Genomic DNA, 16,452 nt, shown 5'->3' on the forward strand with positions numbered 1-16,452 from the left:
CATAGATAACCAAGATCATAGTTCTAGAGGGGCCCTTGGAAGAGGCCAATTATACAATGCCTTCATTTTAGAAATGAGGAAACTATGAATCAAGGAAGCTAAGTAATTTACCCACAGTGACATAGATGAAGTTTTTAAGGGTTTTTTGAGACTCCAAGTGTCATTGTTTAAATTACTAGTAGAAATATAATTATTTCCATATTTCCAAGCTAATGCTAGACCTCCTTCCCATTACAGAATTAACAATGTTCACTCATAAGGCATTCAATTAGCAGTGTTTCTTTCAATGTTGAAATTTTTTTTACTGGCTTTGAAAAATAAAACAAATGAAAGAAGTCTTAGAGAATTTAAACCTAATAAGATCAGCTTTAATAAATAATTGCAGAGAAATCTTTGTGTAAGTTATATACACTTTTACTTTGTGATAATTGAAAAATCAACTAAAATCAAGGCTGCAAAAATGAATTAATAATGAATGTGAGAGCTCCCTTAAAATGGGCAAATAAATGAAAGAGCAAGTTGAAATCGTATTTAGTTATACTGAAGTAAGCAGAAATATGGCTATTGTGTGAACGTGTTGTTTATGTTTGTTGGTCTGTGTAAAAGTTGTCAGTGAAAAGTTATAGAGTTGCCAAGAAATACATTGCTGAAGAGCTACCCCAAACAGATGAACATCTGAAATAATAAGGAAAAGGACATAAGGGCTAACCATTGTTCTCTCCTTACAGCAGCTTAAATTTGAGAACAGTTGAATGTCTGAGATGATAAAGAAAAGGATATCATACTGAAGGAAGAAGAAAAAAAAGACTTCAAAAAGGGAATTGATTGTTGAGGACTCAGAAGAACCAAGAAAGTGGTTTGATCTGCTTCCCCACCAGCTGTTCTTTCCGCCTAAGGATGACACCCTGAAACCTGCACCCTGTTAGGTGAAGCCACCTTGCTTGCTTTTCTTCTTTATCACTCTCCTGCCTGTCCCATCACCCCACCAGCTGCCTTGTCCTTGTGTTTTACAATTCCTTTACTCTCCCATGAAGCTACTGCCTTTGATTAGTCCTCGTTCTTGGTATATGACTGGTCGTCTATCTTCTTCTAGTCCCTTATTTCTTATTGACCTCTTTTATGCTTTTTCTTCTGTGCAGTTCAACATTTATAACATGTGGCAACCTGCTCAAGCATACCACACACCTCTCCATTGCCCTTTGGGCGATCCTGGTTTCAGTTGTTCAGAGGCTTTGGTATCCAATGGCTCATGATTAGACAATATCACTAGAAGAAAAGACATTATTACTAAAAAGACAAATGTTTTTCAGGGAAAAGTTTGGGGTCATAAGAAAAAAAAAAACCCTGAAAATTTCCAAAGACAATCAAGTTTATTCTGCTGCTATTTGATTCTGGGCCCAGTTCATTGCCTAGTCCCAATGTCTACCCAAGTTGTATATAGACTTGCTCATTGGATAAGAATCTCACATTTCGATTACCCTAAGCAAAGTTAGGGTTTATAGTTGGTCTAAAAACTGGATTATCCCTAGCACTCCTTTGCCACTTTTTGGATGAACTCTTTTTTTTTGTCATCACTGTAGAAGCAGAAGGCATATATATTTTTCTTTGTTTTATGAGTTGCCATTGCCATTCATCAAGTGGTTAAACTACTGGTGATGACCCTTTCTGTCCATAGTTAGACTATTCCTCAGAAAGCATGAGTAGTCTGTTTCCAATGTGGTAGAACCTACCACAGCTTGATCTTCAATAGAATAGCCTTCAAGAAGAACCAAACATCACCTCCATACCATAATGAAGTGGGAGAGTAATATCTTGTACCTCTAAGGTCCTAGAATTACAATACTAGAAGTGTTAGAGAATGAGTCTGACTCCTTATTTTACAGATAGGAAAAATGGGTCATTGAGAAATCAACTAACCCAAAATCATTCAGCTAGTCTGTTATTTTATGGAGAGACAAAAACGCACACTGGAAAGAGTATTAGCTTTGGTGTGAGAGGACCTGTCTACACATTCTGGTTCTGCTACTTCTTATCTGGTTGTCTTTGGGCAAGTAGACAAATTTCCTTGAGTCTTTCTCCAATTATAAAGTGAGGTCATTGCTAGATAATGTCTACTTGGCTCTGAATCTATGATCCTATGACTAACTTAAATTTCCTGATGTATTTGCCATTGTTTAGTCAACCACTTTAGGATCTTTCAATGAATGAATTTTGGAACCTGACTGGTATTTTCCACGGTTGAGGGAATGTTCAATTAAGAAATTCTCTCTAATTCAGATCAGCAGCTCCTCTGCAACTTAACGTCTTAGAAAGGCTTAATGTCTTTCTCAATTCATAAAAAAGTTTAAATGATTTGCCCAGAGTTACATAGTCAGTACCAAAGGTAGGCCTTAAATTCAGGTCTTCCTGTCCCTGAGGCCAGTTCTCTGACTACCTTACCAGAACTCTACAATGAATAGTTTTTAGAAAAGTTAAATAACCAGTGTCGCATAATGGATAGGATTTTGGAATCAAAGACCTTGCTTGAGGTCCTGTCTCTAATACTTTTAAGTTGTGAGATCATGGATAAGTCCCTTACCCTCTCTGAGTTATGTTTTCATCTGTGAAGTAAGGATGTGTGTGTGGACCAGACAGTCTCAGGTCTAAATCTATGGTTCTGTATATAGGGGGTAAACATTATCATTTAGGGAGAAAGAGGAATGGAAAAAAAATGAAGTGCCCTTGAATATAGTCCTGTGAATTCTCTTGGACAAGATATAGAAAATAAAGTCCCCTACATTTTTATAAAAATCAAATGGGACTTTTTATGGAGCCAAGTATCACCTTAAGACAGTATTATATTCCTTTATCACAAGATTATAATATGAGCTTGTTCCAAATAAATACACCTAGCTGCCAATGCACTCAGATGCAATATCCCAAATAGCATTGGCATTGCAAACCATGTGAATATTTAGAGTGAAATAAGATTCTATTTCCAGCAGATACCTCCCCTGCATATGGTGTCTTCACCATTGTGGGTCTCTTTCCAAGTGTTCCATAGCTCCAACTATATTTGGAAATAGAGAAGGATTCAAGGGGGTAAAATTTTCATTAAGGGCACAAAAATGTCCTTATTATATCACCTCTTAAAGGTGATGGCTACTTAGAAGATAATATTTTGCACTTGGTTATTTGCTATGTGGTTGATATAATAATACTGTAGCAATCTTGCCAACACCCCAAAAGAAGAAATTCCAATTGTTAATGAATTCCTGATTGAATTGCTTTACACCCAACAACTGGAAAAGACATGCAAAGTGGTGATATAATAGAAGCAATACCAGGCTATTTATCAAAAAGACCTAGGTCCTAACTTTGACACCACTACCCATTAGCACTAGCTGTGTGACAACTCAATTTCTTTGTGCCTCATTTGTCTAATCTACAAAAAAGAAGATAATAATACCTGTCCTCATTTAACTCATGAAGTTGTTATAAGGATTAAAGTAATGACATGCTACATATACAAAGACATTTTGTGAACTGTTATATGCTATATGTTATATATATATGCACATATATGTACACATATGTGTATCTTTATATAGCTTCATAGAGAGAGACAGTGTGGTATAGTACATAAGGCCTTGGAGTCAAGAAAACTGACATGAGTTCCACATGCCTCCTGACACAAAATAATTGTGTGAATGTAGGTTATTTACTTATCCCCTGGGTGGCCCTGGAAACTCTATAAAACTGTAAATTAAGGATGAGCTATCAATCTGCTCTGGTGAGGGAGTGTTCACACTGGGAGTGGGTCTTCAGGGAGGACTAGCTCCTCTGGTGTGAGGGCTTGCTGAGCCCTTTTCAAGGCTGCATATCCACCTTTGGTGTCCAACTGGTCACCCAGCTCCCACCTGTGACTCCAAGAGGCTGTAACATGTGCATCAGCCACACCCCTGTAAAACCATCTTAGAAGTTGAGCTAACCCAGGTTGAGGGTAACTGATAGGCCTCAAAACCATTGGTGAGCTAGGGGGTTGTCTACCCCAAGCATTGAAGACTTCCCCTGGTGGAATGGGCCCATGAGAACAGTTTGTTCCAATAGCCATGAAATTCAGCTGAATTAGGTGCTGTGGAACACAGAGCTTAGTTAGACATCGAAGATGTCAATGACATTACTGCATCCTGGGTCAGTTGTCTTGACTTTTGTCTTACCACTGGATTTCAATGACTCTGGAAGAGAGAGTAAGGCTGATGACTTTGCCTCACTTAAATCCAATTCACACACAAGCCAACACATCACCTGTGATGTCACTAGTCCTCTTCAAAAATGAAGGACAAACAACATTTATTCAAACTATTATCCATGCTAAAAAGAAAGGCCTCTTGATACAGTGAAAAAAGCTGGTGTCTAAGAACATGAGTTCAAATTCTGCCTCTGTAGCTTACTAACTATATGACTCTGGAGAAGTTACTTAATCTCCCTGGGCCTCAGTTTCCTTAACTGTAAAATGGAAGAGATGACCTATCACATCCCTTTCCACTCTAATCTGTGTTCCTGTGAATCTGTGACTTTACCTTCTACCCTTTCTAGTTTTTTTTTTAATTGGGCAGTGGGGATTAAGTGACTTGCCCAGGGTCACACAGCTAGTAAGTGTTATGTGCCTCCTGAATCCGGGGCTGGTGTTCTATCCACTGCACCACCTAGCTACCCCCACCCTTTCTAATCTTGACCCTATAATTAACCTGCTCAACTGATTATTTTCCTCTACTCTTAAATCGTTTGCTTCTTTTTCTTATCCACACCAATATCCTACCAAGCCTCAACCCTGACTTGATTTCACCATCCATTTCCTCTGTCATGCTATTGGATGGATCTAAAAGAAGTCATGTAACTAAACTGACTGGATCAAATCCAAATTTATGTTGTTTCATCTCCACTGGGCCCTCATTGCAGCAAGGCGGTCCTTCCAGTCTCTTTCCTAATCAGTTCTATACCCCATTTGCCAAGCTCTCTAACTCAAACCTCCCACACCCCAGCTCCTCTCTCACCCTCTCGGCTGAGGACCTACCTTCACATTTGATTAAGAAAATAGAAGCCATTCTCTATGAGCTTCTTCTTTCCCCCTTTGCTATATCTCAAAACTCCTGATGTTCTCCCTCATTCTCTACTTCTTTACTCCAGTCTCTAATGAAAAGGTGGCCCTTTCCTCACCAAGGCTAAACTCGCTATATGAAACCTTCATCTGCTCCACTCCAATGTTCTCCTGCAGATTGCCCCCACAATTGGATTCTATCTCTCTCTAATGTTCAACCTCTCCCTGTCTACTAGTCCAATCTCAACTAGTCCAGCCTACAAACACAAAGACAAAAAGTCTAAGACTCTTTGTCCTTTAAAAAATAAATCTTCCTATGCTCTCCACCTCTTTCATAGCCAAACTTCTAGAAATAGCAGTCTATACTCATTGCTTCCTTTTTTCTTTCCTCTTACTAATCAACTCTTAGAAGTCTGACTTCTACCCTAATCACTTAACTGAAACTGTTTGTCATTACCAATGATCTCTTAACCACCAAATATAATGGGCTTTTAAAAATCCTTTCTTCTTGACCTCTGTAGCATTTACTACTATAGCCCACCCTCTCCTCTTTGTCTAGTTTTTTGTGACACTGCTGTGACTTTATGCTCCTCCTATGTGACTGACTATCCTTTCTCAGACTTATTTGCTAGATTATCATTCATTTCACAGCCCTGTGAGTGCATTTCCATGGCGCTATGTTGGGACCTCTTTTTTTCTCAGTCTACACTCTCTTACTAGGTAACCTCATCTAATTTAGATTTACCAGATTTAGCTGAAGAGGAATAAATTGGATAACCAAGAAGGTTTATGTAGCAAACATCAGAAAGTGTTTGAAGCTACTAAACATTTTGTTTTGTTTCTTTGATTATCAAGGCCTAATATAATATATTCATTTAAAACTGAAGTGCTCTCAAGTCTAAGGAAGAAAATTGAGGATGAAAAAATTTATTCACTGGCATTCTCCAAGCAAATATTTTACACTGAGGAAGCGAATTAATTTTAGTAACTCAAAAAGGAACATTAACTCTTTTAGCCTCCTTAGGACCTCCTAGTACAAACATGAAAGAGTTTTTGCTCCGCAGCTGCCTAATTTATCACCAGAGGTTAATTATACAATGAGAAAGTCTGTTAACAATTGTATGTTATCCCCAATAAACAAATCCTTGAATTTGAACAATTTGTTGAACAAATCCAGTTCAACATGTTATGTCAAATCCATACTATTGTATTGCTATAATTGTATAAAAGTATAAAGCAAATATTCCACCTGATGAGGGTTCAGAACATATTCCAATCTTGCAAACATATTTACAGGCCTGACACTTTTTCTTTGGTACATCCAAAGTCCAAAGATACTTTTGATGGTACAGTGTGATTTGTCAATCAATCAGTTAACAAATATTTACTAAGCATCTGCTGTATTCCTATTTCCAGTGTAAACAAGTACTAAGTACTAGCAGAAACAGAAATGGCACAGTTCTAGAAACTGGACAATGGCAAGATGCTGTGTATCTCCTTTAGCCCTTCCTTTCAGGCTGACCATTCATGCTAATTTAAAGAGGACTTACCAACTGCCACTCCCAAAATTGGCAAGAGCTTGTTGGGATCGGGACAGTACTTGGTGCCTTGCTGAACATGATGATTGGAATTAGTTATTATGGAGTCAAAATGAAAAAAGTTGAAGACAGGTGTCACTAAAGCCAGAGGCAAAATAGTTAGAGGGACTATAACAGGAAAAGGGGGATGGTGGTGCAATTGGATGTTTAAGTTTGGTTTGTGTGAAGAAAATAATCATATATAGACATAAAGAGAGGTTGTGTGGCACAGTGGAAAGAGCTACAGATTCATTTAGAGGAGAGCCACATTTCTAGCTGTGTGACTGTAGGTAAGTCACTTAACTTTCTGAAGTTAGGTTCCTCACTTGGGTTTGATGATTACCGTAGAATTAATATTTGTATTACATGCCTGCAAGGTTGTTTTGAGTTATGAATTGCTTCTTTGCCACTATCACATTTCATCTTAGATTGTAAGCTCCTGGAGAACAGGGTTCTGCCTGATCTTTCATTTTGCAACCTGAATACCTAGCACAGTGCCTTGCATATATTTGGAATTTAATGAATGTTTGTGGAATTTGAAGTGCTTTGTAAACTTTAGAGCACTGTATAAATGTCAGTCATCCAACAAGCATTTATTAAGGCATCTACTGTGTGCCTGGTGCTGTGTTAAGCCCTGGGGATGCATAGAAAGTCAAAAAAGCCTTACCTTCAAGGAGCTCACATTCTAATGGGGAAGACGACATGCAAACAACTATGTACAAATAAAATATATATGGGGTAAAATGGAGGTAATTTCAGAGGGAAGGCCCTAGTGCATTAGGGGTGACTGGGAAAGGATTCTTGAAGAATGTAGGATTTTAGCTAAGACTTGAAGGAAGTCAGAGAATCGAGAAGACAGAAATGAAGAGGAAGAGAATTCCTGGGATGTGGGACAGCCAGTGAAATGCTTGGAGTTGGCACATGGTTTGTTGTTCGTGAGCAACAGCAAGGAGGACAGTGTCACTGAATCAAAGAGAACATGGAGTTGCAGAGTAGGTGTAAGAAGATTGGAAAGGTGGGAGGGGTCAGGCTGTGAAGGACTTTTTCCTCTTTTAAAAAACGTTTTGTTTGATTTAATCAGCAAAAATCCGCCTTCTTACTCTCCCATCCCATTCCTCTCCCCTCCCAATTGAGAACACAAGAAAAATAAAACCCTCACCTCTCTGTCATGAGGTGAATAGCATATTTCATCATTTGTCCTCTGCAATCATGATTAGTCATTACACTCATAAGAAATCAGTACAACAATATTCCATCACATTTGTATACATTTGTATTCATCTATTCCCCAATTTATAGACACCCCCTTGGATTCCCATTCTTTGCCACTTCAAAAAGAGCTATGTTTTTGTATATTCATAGAGTCAGTTTTGCTTATGACTAATCCTTCCCTTTATCCTCCCTCAAATTCCCCTTTCCCTTTTTCCCCTTTCTGTCCTATTTCTCTGTTGAGTGAAATGTATTTCTGTACCCAGCTCTACGTGCATTCTTCCTTCTTTTGACCAGTTCCGATGAGAGTGAAGTTCAAGTGTCAGCCACTCCTTCCAATTCCCTCCTTTTTTTGTGTAGATATTTACTTGTGTTATAGAGGAATATAATTACTATTAATAATGGGTAGTTATTTGTTGTTCAGTCATTTCAGTTGTGTCCAACTCTTAATGACTCCATTTGGGGTTTTCTTGGCAAAGATACTGGAGTGATTTGCCATTTCCTTTTTCCAGCTCATTTTACAGGCGAGGAACTGAAGAAGTAAACAGGGTTAAGTGACTTGCTCAGAGTCACATAGCTGTAAGTGTGAGGCCAGATTTGAACTCAGGAAGATGAGTCTTTCTGACTGCAGGCCTGGTGCTCTATCCTCTGCACCACCTAGCTGCTGTAATGGATAATTATGTGAGATAATTTTCCCTAACCTTCCTTTCCCTTCCCACCACCCCCTATCTACTGTATTCTTCTTCCTCTCTTTCTTTCTTTTCTTAAGATCGTCATGATGTAACAGAACCACTCTCAGGTCTTGTCTAATTGGATTCCTTTTATGATCCCTGAAGGTAATAGAGATCAGATGGGACATGTGTATCATACACCTACATTTGAAAGCAAGTATTTTATCTTTGTTTAGTCCTTTATCATTGTTCATTCATCTTTACCATTTTATTTATTTTTAGTCTTGTGGTTGAACTTTTAAGTTTTTCCGTAGTGCTGGTCTTTTCATCAGTACTGCTTGGAAGTCCTCTATTTCATTGAAGATCCATTTCCCTCTCCCTGTAGCATTATACTTAGTTTTGCTGGGTAAATTATTCTTGGCTATAAGATTATATCTTTTGTCTTTTGGAATACTGTGTTCCAAATTCTCCACTCCTTCATTGTGGTAACTGCTTAATCATGTGTGATCCTGTCTGTGGCTCCTTGGTGCTTGATTGTTTCTTTCTGGCAGCTGTAGTATTTTTTTTTTTAACCTGGGAACTCTGGATTTTGGCTAAGATCTTCCTAGGAGTTTTCATTTTGGGGTTTCTTTCAGGAGGTGACCAGGGGATTCTATTTCCACTTTGCCCTCTGGTTCTAAGAGATCTGGGAAGTTTTCTTTTAAGATTTCTTGATAGGGGAAGCTAGGTGGCACAGTGGATAGAACTCCAGCCTTGGAGTCAGGAGGACCTGAGTTCAAATTTGGCCTCAGACACTTAACACTTACTAGCTGTGTGACCCTGGGCAAGTCACTTAACCCCAATTGCCTCATCAAAAAAAAAATCTCTTGAAATATGATATATGATAGTCCAATGACTATCTGATAGAAAACAACAGTGATAGAGTGATAATTTTTTCTCCTCTTCAGTCTGTTTTCCTGGTCAAATGTTTGCGTTATGCGATAACTTAAATTTTCTTCTATTTTTTTCAGTATTTTTATTTTATTTTATATTATTATTTCTTGTTACCTCTTGGAGTCATTAGCTTCTATTTGGTCCATTCTAATTTTAAGGGTGTTTTTTGCTCAGGCGAGGTTTTGTACTACTTGTGCCAAGCTGTTCATTCCAATTCTTTCTTCCATAGCTCTCATTTCTTTTCCAATATATCATCCTCAAGTGCCCTATTTTTTAAAACTACTCATTTCATTTCTTTCGAGAATTCTAGTTGGACTTTTGCCCAGGCTCTGTTTTTCTCTGAGGCTTTGCTTATAGGTGTTTGGAGTAATTTTTTTCTTTTGGGTTTGTGTCATGAGCTTCCCTGCCATCATGATAGAACTTTATGGTGGAATTCTTTTTGTTTATCAGTGCACTCTTCCATTCTTTCAGCCTACTTCCGGACTTTAGACTTGATATTAGGGCTGGACTGTGTGGGACTTCTGGAAGAAAGTTCCAGGCTGGTCCTGTTGTTGCTTTCTTGAGATATTGAATTTCGTGTTATTCTGGAATCCCAGGGTCAGGCTGGGGAACTGCCAATTTTCAGTGATCCCAGAGTAGTATGATCCAAGGCAAGTATGATTCCAATTCCCTCCCTGGCCTGAGATCTGCAAGTTACTGACCTGGGTCTGGGTTTGATGAAGACTAGGCTGCTGCTGGATTTAGCCCCTGTCAGTCAGTTGGAAAGCTTTGTTGGTTCAGAGTGGCAGAAATGTGCTTTCTAGTACTCTGCTATCTTGGTTCTTCCTTTCCTTTCTTTTCCTCTTCCTCCTGCCCCACTTCCACTCCATGAAAGACTTTGATTGGTTTTGTATTTGATCCTGGAGTTAATAGGGAGCTATTGGAGTTTATTGACTGGGTAGGGGGAAGGGTAACATTATCAGACCCAAAACATTAGGAAAAATGAGTTTGATAGCTGATTAGAGGATGGACTGGAGGAGAGAGAGAAACTTGAGGCAGGGAAACTAACTATAAGGCTATTGCAATAGTCCAGGCATGAGGTGGTCAGGGCCTTACCAAGGTGGTAGCAGTGGCAAAGTTGAGGAGGGCAATGTTGCAAAGGCAGAATCAGCAGGACTTGGTAACAATTGCATATATGAGGGAGTGGGAGAGAGTAAAGAATCAAAGATGCCCCCTAGGTTATGAATCTGTATGACTGGGAAGATAATTATGCCTCAGTAGTAATTAGAAAATTACAAAGTTGGAAGAGTTTTGGGGGGAGAGCTAATGAGTTCAGTTTTGTACATGTTGAATATAAGATGTCTATAGGACATCCAACTAGAAATGTCTAATAGGCAAATGGAGATGTGAGACTAGAGGGCAGGAGAGAGGTAATGTTTGCTGGATAAGTAGATATAAGAATCATCTGCATAGAGATGATAATTGGAACCATGGGAGCTGATGAGATCATCAAGTAAAATAATAAATTGTTTTTGTTTGTCCTTCATTTTCCAAGAGGACCAGTGACATCACAGGGTGATGTCTTGACTTGTATGTGAATTGGAGTTAAGTGAGGCAAAGTTGCACAAAGTTGTCAGCCTCACTCTTTCTTCCAGAGTTATCAAAGTGCTGTGGCAAGACAGTCAAGATGACTGGTGATGGCACAGGATGCAGTGGATGAACTTGGCATCTTCTTTGTCTGACCAAGCTCTAAGTACTCCACAGTGCCGGCTTCAGCTGCCTTTGTGTCCACCGGAACAAATTGTTCTCATCCATCCATTCCAGCAAGGGAAGTCTTTACAGGCTTTGGGTAGATATCGCCATAACTCACCAATGGGTTTGAGGCCTGTCAGTTACCCTCAACCTGGTTTAGCCTGTCTGCCAAGATAGTTTTACTGGGTGTGGCTACTGCATATGCTACAGCTGTTTGGAGCCATAGGTGAGAGATGGTGAGAGAGGGACACCATTGGTGGATGAGCAGCCCTGAAAAGGGCTTGGCAGCCTCTCATACAAGGAGCTAATCCTCCTTGAACATGCCATATACCCAGAGTGAAATATTATATAGAGGGAGAAAAGAAGAGGACTCAGGATAGAGCCCTAGAGACCTGGTTGAAGATTAAGTAAATGAGAATAAGAAGGAACAGTCAGGTAGGAGAAGAACCAGGACAGAGCAGCATCTTGAAAGCATAAAGAGAATCTTAAGGAGAAGAGAGTGATCAACAGTGTTAAAATGAAACATAAAGGTCAAAAAGGATGAGGACTGAGAAAAATTCAATACATTTGGCAATTAGATCATTGGTAACTTTAAAAAGAACAGTTTTAGCTTAATGAGTAGAATCCAGACTGTAGAGAATTAAGAAGAGACTGAGAGGAAAGAAAGTGAAAGGAACTGATTTTCGACATCCTTCTCAAAGAGTTTAGCCTTGAAAGGAAGCAAAGATATAGAATAATAGCTGGGCTGTTAGTTGGTTGGATCATGTGTTGGTATTGGCTTTTTGTTTGTTTTGGAAGGTTTTATTTTGAGGATATGAGAGACATTGGCATGTTTGTAGGCAGTAGAGAAGCAACTAGTGGGGGCAGCTAGGTGGCACAGTGGATAGGGCACCGGCCCTGAAGTCAGGAGGACCTGAGTTCAAATCCAGCCTCAGACCAAACACTTGACACGTACTAGCTGTGTGACCTTGGGCAAGTCACTTAACCCCAATTGCCTCACTTAAGAAAAAAAAGAGAGAGAGAAGCAACTAGTAAGGAAAGACATGAAGATAAGTGAAAGAATGGGGGATGATAGAGGAGGCAATCTGCTGGAGAAAACTGGTTGAAATAAGATCACTTACACAAGTAGAGGAATTCATCATGGCAAAGACTCGAACCAACTCTTTATGTGAGAAAGGGATAAAGGAGGAGTTAGTGGCAGAAGGCATTTGAATGAGGTCAGATGAGGAGGAGGAAGGGAGTAGAAGGAGCTCTCAGTGAATAGCTTAAATTTTTTTCCCCAGTGATATGTGAAGGAAGATTCTCAGATAAAAGGGCAGGGTGGAGGGGAGCCATGGGATGTTTAAGGAGGGATGAAAAGTTTGAAAAAGTCATTGTGGTGAGTGGGGTAGTGAGTCAATTAAGGAGGTGTAAAAAGATTGTCTTGCTGCAGGAGACCCAGTTGACATTATGTAACTTAAATTGTCATTGAGAAACTGCAAGTTGGCCAGTGTACATGGATTATAGAGTGTTGAGGACACTGATGTATAAGAAGAACAGAAGGGTGAGAAGGGGGAAATTGTGAGGGAGCTTCTGTGTTGAAATTGTATCTTGTTCTGGTCCCCCTGACCATTCTCTGCCTTCTAGTAAATACAGTAAAGTAAGTTTTATAGGTGGTCAGTATGAAGGAACAATAGCAGCAAATAAGATTACAAAGGGGAACCTGGAAGTCATGTACAAGCTATCCCAAAGATCAAAGGAGCATAATTTATAAATTGTATTATGTATTAACTAAAATTCATATCCTGGTAATGTGTGCTGAATCAGGGTCTAGTCACTGCCTGTCAAGGTTCTCAACCTGTGATATGTAAATTCCACACAAAATCTAGACCTCCACAGCAATATACCAGAACATCAACAAGGTGCTGATAACTTTGAGATGATGACTTTGATGTTTTGCCAATAACTTTGAGATGATTTGGATATGTTAATGAACTAACCCCAAGGTGGCATAGATAGGAAAACCTTATAAAAATGAGACCTTAAACTTTTGACCCCAAGCAGTCTTCAATCTCCATTGGGTCCATATCTCCCAGAGCTCCCAACTTGAATTTATGGTCAAGTAAATGATATTCTTTGCCTCTGCCTTCTCCATTCTCTTCCCCATGTTGCCTGCCTTCACCATCCCATTCCCCTGTCTCCAAGTCACTCTGTCTGCCTCTGTATTCCTCTTTACTTTTTGCTGCTTGTCTCTATGCCTTATTAAAGCAGAATTGCTGCTCCATTTCCCTCTGCCAATCATGTTCTTTCCTGGAGAGTACCCAAAGAACCAGCCTAGCCCAATTTCATAATTTCATAAATTAATTAACAAATTAATTAATTCAGCCTCAAGTGCCAAATATATAAGTTTATGTTTGTTCCTGATAATAGGAAGGTACTAGAACTCATTGAGTAGGAAGGTGACATGGTAAGACCTATTCTTTAGAAGAGATGACTTTGGCAGTTGAGTAGTAGATGAGTTGGAGTGGGGGAAAACTTGAGGCACAGAGAAGGCTTTCACAGTAGTCTAGGTGAGATGATGAATTCCTGAACTTGGGTAGTGGCTACATATGTAGAGAGGTGAGGATATATATGGGAGATATGTGGAGAGAGAAATGACAAGATGACAACTGATTGGATATGTAGAAGTGAGAGTGAAAAGTCAAGGGTGATATTGAAGTTGTGAGGTCCTCATCAGAGAAGGTATGGGAAGGGGGCTTGAGGCTTGAAAAGAGACAAGCAGGTTTGGAACAGCCACTATGGAGAGAGGGATAGTGAATCTACTATAGAGGAGTAAAATGAATGCTTTGCTGCAATGAAGGACTAAGATTAGATGAAATAATAACACATTTTCAGGGTATACAATCAGTATATTATTGACACTTAAAGATTTTTTTAAAGATTATAAAATAAAACTGCAAATATCCTAAGGAAACAGCTTATATTTATACTCTTCCAGGTCCAGGAAATCATTACTTTTGCTCATGTGATAGGGAACTGGAACACCTAAATAGCAGTCAGTTCCTTCTCATCTCCCATCATTTTTTTTTTGTTTTTTTTGCTTTTTTGGTGAGGCAGCGGGGGTTAAGGGACTTGCCAAGGGTCACACGGCTAGTAAGTGTCATGTGTCTGAGACTGGATTTGAACTCATGTCCTTCTGACTTCAAGGCCAGAGCTCTCTCCACTGCACCACCTAGCTGCCCTGTCCCATCGTTTTTATTAAAGTAGTTTTTTTCTCTTTTATTTTGTCTTATTTTTGTATATCATTAAACCATTTTTTTCTGATTCTGAAAATAAGTACAATGGGATGATTAAGCTTAATTTATTTTATCTGAAGTAGTTTTCTGTTCCCAAGATATCATATAAAATTTGCAATTGTAAACCATATAGCAAGATGGACAGCCCAGGGGACATAACTGTTAATTAATTTCTGTTTGTCAAAATAATTTAAGACATTAAATAAATATCCCACCTCCAATGGTTGATAAGCATGATAAAATGAACTTGGATGTACTCTAATTTCATAACATCTGCTGCACCTTTAATAGCCTGATCCTCACACTTAATGATAGTCATACATTTCTCCATGTAAGAATAAGAAATAAAATATTACGTCTCTACAGATTTTTTAACCACAGTTTAGTTCACCAAAATCAATGGTCATATGTCTTTGTTTTTCAGGTATATTCAGAGGGTGATGGAGACTTATGAACAAAATGCTAAACAAATTGCATGTGAAATGCTATTTCTTAATAGTAAAACTAAGGCCACTGAGGGAAACAAAAAGACAATGAATGGTGAATCACATTTTAACTAATTCAAAATTGTTTCCCTTTTCAGTCAGGACAAAGAAGAACATGATTAAAAATTATCAATGGCTAGCAGTAAAATGGAAACTCCTTAGCTTGGCACTTAAAGCCATCAGCCACCTACATCCACCCTACCTTTCCACCTACATTTCACTCTATTCCTTGTCATGTACTCTATATTCTAGCCAAAGTAGATGAACTGTTTTCAGATGTCATCCTACATTCCCAATCCTAGGTATTGCCCCTTGCCTGGAATGTAATCTCTCCACATCTTTACCTTTGGAAATCTTTTTATTTTATTTTTAAATTTTTTTTTGTCGGAAAACCTAATGTACATGGTACCCTCTTTTGTGAAGCCTTCCCTAATCAGCTCAGCTAAATGTGAACTATACTTTTTCATATTTCTTATATCATTTTATTTAGTCTCATCCTTTGTCTCTACCACATTCTACCCTGCTATCATATCTATTTGCGTCCATGCCTTAGCTCAGAAAATTTAAGTGACTTATCTCAGGTCATATCATTAATAAGTGGTATAGCAAGAACTTGAACCCAGATTTTCAGACTTCAAGTCCAGAGCTCTTTCATTTGTACTGTTCATATTTCATTTTTTGTATAAGGCTTTGTACTATAGTTCTAGATGGGTATCTTGTCTCTTCACCAGATTGCAAGCTTTAAGAAGGTAGAGACTAGATCTTACAGGTACTTCTGTCCCTCCACAGCCTAATATAGTGTACTTTACACAGTAGGGGCATGGTGGCAACATGGTGGAGCAGAATGATAGCTAGATGTACTTTGGAGAGGCCTTAGTTTAAATCTTACCTCTGATACTAGCTGTATGTTCTTGGGCAAGTCATTCATGCTTTGTGAGTCAATTTCTTCATTTATAAAATATGGATAATATATGGAATAACTTCCTCATAAAATTAATGTATAAGGCCAATAAGATACCTGAACAAAAAATTTAATAAGCCTCTCTTAAGCTCCCTTAATAAGAAAGGCACTATTACAGGCTGAAGATAACATGTATAAAGTACTTTTTAAACCTGAAAGTGCAATATACATTGCAGACTGTATTATTATTTGGCACTTACTAAAATATTTGGGTGAACTTTGGGAAAATGGGTTATTGGTAAGTTTAAGAGACTGGCTTATACAGTTTCTGGCTTCCCCTTTCCCCCATAGGGCACATGAGTAGCATTTATATTTCCCAAAGAACTCCCTACCTGCTGTGGGAATATAGGCTTGTTGGTTGGGTGGTAATCAAAAGACTATAGGATTTTTAGTTGGAATGAACCATAGTAAGCTTCCCTCCAAAAGTCCCTATTTTAGAGATAATGGGGTGTAGAGAAAAGAGGGTTGTATTTGTACTGAGAAGTGTGTGTGTGTGTGTGTGTGTGTGTGTGTGTGTGTGTGTGTGTGTG

The sequence above is a fragment of the Vombatus ursinus genome, unplaced genomic scaffold (assembly GCF_900497805.2).
Source record: "Vombatus ursinus unplaced genomic scaffold, bare-nosed wombat genome assembly UNPS02014812.1, whole genome shotgun sequence".
NCBI classification, from domain to species: Eukaryota; Metazoa; Chordata; class Mammalia; order Diprotodontia; family Vombatidae; genus Vombatus; species Vombatus ursinus.